Below are 3,661 nucleotides of genomic sequence, written 5' to 3' on the forward strand. Positions count from 1 at the left end.
GGGTTTCGTCGTTTCAGTCCCTGACTTTCGAATTTCACCTAAAAAGTCCCTGAACTATCAATTTCCGCTCAATTTGTCCCTGCCGTCAAAAACCTCGGTTATCTTGCTGACGTGGCATTCATTTCACACTAAAATGACGATTATACCCTCACTTACTCTTTTTTTATTATTATTTTTTTCTCTCTATTTTTTCTTTTCTTTTCACCCCTTCCTTCGATTTATTTTTTCTCACTCTCTCTCTCTCTCCCCCCCCTCCTTCTGCTTCCAAAGAAGAAGCAGCAGCAGCAGCCCAAGAGGCGGAGCTGCAAACCCCAACCGGCCTCCTCAAGCCAGAAACCTCAGCCCAATTTAAAAAACTAGCCTCCTCCAAACTAGCCTCCTCCATCTGACGTTCTGATAAACTTGAGTTAGATAGAGAGGGGTGGTGGTGCTTGCCGGCATGACGGGGATGATGGATGGATGGTGGGATGGCCACGGATGGACACCGGATCGGTCTGGTCGACTCGTCTCGGCGGCACGATGCGTATCCCGGTAGTCTCTGCTCCGAAATACCGGTGACTACAGCAAGAGGAAGCCCGAAAATTTCTGGGTTCGCCGGTGGGTTTTCCAGTTCCGGCCAAATCGCGGTGCCACACCTATATCAGAGTCTTCCTCTCGACCTCGCCGATCTATCCATGGTGTTTATTTGTTCAGATGATGATCCAAGTGAGAGAATCGAAAGGGGGAAGCTTTTGGGTTTTTACGGCAAGTTTCCTTGCTTTTCCGGCAGCTCTGGCCATAAACCACTACGTCGCCGTCGGGTGAAAATCCCGTCATGTTTATGAGGGGCTTTTCTTTGAAGTTTCAAGTTTCACAACAATGGCGGTTTTCCTAGCCTAAAGTTTCCACATTTTTCTTCTAAATTTGATTTCTTGCCGACCCAGAAAAATGTTAAAACTCCTCTCTCCTTCTTCTCCGGCGGCCTCACCGTTTCTCCGAGCTGTTGGCTCTCTCACCGGCTTCACTCGCCAGAATCCCAACTTGGGCCGTCGAGCTTTTTTTTGCTCTGACGCTAAAAACGGTGATGGTGTGGTGGAAATCGAGTTCAAGGGGTTAGGAAATGAAGCAGAGACTGAGTCCAAGTCGTCGTCATCATCAGCTATCATACCCACAAATCTTAATCCTGAAGATTATATAAAGGTTGGTTTTTTGTTGAGTTTAGTTTTTGCTTTAGCAAAGTGGTGTCATTTGGTTAATATAAGGAAATGTTCAACTTTGTTGTTAAGAAAGTGTGTTCATTTTGAATTGTTTTGTTTGTGGAAGCAATTTAGTGATTTTTGTGTGGGATATGAGGCAGGTTTTAGCATTGCCATTGCCGCATAGACCACTGTTTCCGGGTTTCTACATGCCAATATATGTGAAGGTATATGAGATTTTTGAGTAGAGTTGGAATCATATTGCTTTTCGGGGTTAATGCTTTGACGTGTTGGGATATTTCATCGTCATAATGGGTTGATTTAGTTGGTATTATAAGAATTAATCTGTTTGATTTGGCTACTTTGATTGTATATGTTGGGAGTTGAGAGAAATTCAATAATGGGAGACCCTCTTTGTATTTATGCATGTAAGGATTTCAGACTGTGAGGGGTCTGGTGGTATTTGGGAGGTGAAAGAGGAGGAAGAGGTGGTGGTGGTGTTGGCGTTGGCGTTGGTGAAGGAAGAGAGGAGGAAGAGGTGGTGGTGGTGGTGGTGTTTGGGAGGTGACAGAGTGCGAGAGAATGGAAGAGGAAGTAAAGAGAAAAATAAAAATAAAACAGAAATTTTTTTAACTGAGGGTAAAAGAGACATTTAGGCATAAAATGGCTGCCACGTCAGCAACTTAACAGAGAAATTGACGGAAAATTGACGGCAGGGATGAATTGGGAGGAAATTGAGAGTTCAGGGACTTTTTAGGTGAAATTCAAAGGTCGGGGACTGAAACGATGAAACCCTATAAGTATAGGGAGTAAATAGTATTTAATCCTAAAATTAAAGTATACCAAAAATTCTAGGGGGGGGGGGGGGGGTCCGGACCCCTTCGGGCCTATGAATAGGTCCGCCCCTGGGTGGTTCAATGATAAGAAAGGGATGAACACGTAACAATGACCACATGAGATAAGTTCTAAACTTAAACACCCTCTGTTCGAATTTGCGAGTAATTATCTAATGCATATGATTTGCGAGTAATTACATATGTTCGAAATGTAGCTTAGTCGATCGAACTCTAAAGTTGGTAAAAGTTATAGTTAGCAGTACGTGATGTGTTTTGTTATTTTTAATGTCCGATATGCAAAAGAACCACCAACCTGCACAAATTGCTAACACACGCATAATGCATTATACGCATGAAGAATTATTAGTGGCCGATACTGAATGGAATTCCTCCTGGCTCCCTCTTACAACAAGTCTTGTTCATTTTTACTGGTATTAATAGCGAGCAGGAGTATAGTAGTAGCAGAAGTTGCTTGATGCATGGATAGATGTTGATAGGGACGAGAGAGAGGAGAGGAGGAGGCCCGAGGTTGTGAAAATTGTCAGGGGTGTAATCAACGGTGCTTGCTTGCAAAAGCACCAGCATTCTCTGCAGCTCTCTATCTGTCCAGCTAGAGCTCTCAGACTTTAATCACTCCCTTCTGCTGCTGCTGCTGTTTCTTCTTCTTCTTCTTCTTCAGTCTTCGATCAGTAGTGTTCAGTCCAGACTTTGTTCGCCGACACTTGTCAGATTTTGAATCCACTGTCTATGATCTTTTTTTTGATACGACATGTCTATGATCTATGATCATATTTTGACCCTCGAATCACCACTTCTTGTAGACCCTTCTGGGCCCATGGAAAAGTTCAGGTCATGAACTTGGAAGTTGGAACATTATTGTTCCTCAACCTCAAGTGCGACCCTTCATTTCAAACCTAGTTATGTAATGACCCCATTCAAAATTTAAGTTCAGCCTCCTACTTCAACTCAGCTTTCAGACTTTTATGGGCTCCCAATTATCTTAGCAGATGGACCTCTGTGTTTACGTCAAATTGGGTTTTGGGCCGAGCCAATAGGTTGATTTAGCTCTTTTTTTTTTTTTTTGGTCTGAGTTGATTTAGCTCTTGAACATGCTGCTTATTTCCCTAGAACGCGTAATAGAAATGAAAATACGGACTCTCATTCTCCTTCACTCATTTGCTCATAATTCTTTCTTTGGTTCTTTACTGGCACAAGTGGACGGTGCTTTTCTAGTCCCAAGTAACAGCATAATGACAGGACTTGGATCACGATCTCGTAGTTATTGTTCAACCATGGTTCCTCCCGCTAATTCATTCATTTGATAATCTTCATCACCCTAAGCCTTGGATTGGTCCATGGTTTCATGGCTTTAATGTTGGTGTTCAGAGAAAAGATTGCTTTTAGGGAGGAGGCTGGAATGCGCATGCTGTAAGTTACAGCCATTGACAAGGACATAGGTGGTGCTAAATCGGTAATTGCCCACTCAGGGGCGGATCCAGGATTGAACCACTGGACGGACTGAGATTTTAAAAAAAAAAAAAATTATATATATATATATATGGAGAATCTCGACGGTGCGAGAGAATTTTATTAATTTTAAACTTTGAAATTAACTTTGAATCAACTACTTTTCATAATAACTAATTTAAC

Source organism: Rosa rugosa, chromosome 7 (genome assembly GCF_958449725.1).
Source record: "Rosa rugosa chromosome 7, drRosRugo1.1, whole genome shotgun sequence".
Classification (NCBI taxonomy): domain Eukaryota; kingdom Viridiplantae; phylum Streptophyta; class Magnoliopsida; order Rosales; family Rosaceae; genus Rosa; species Rosa rugosa.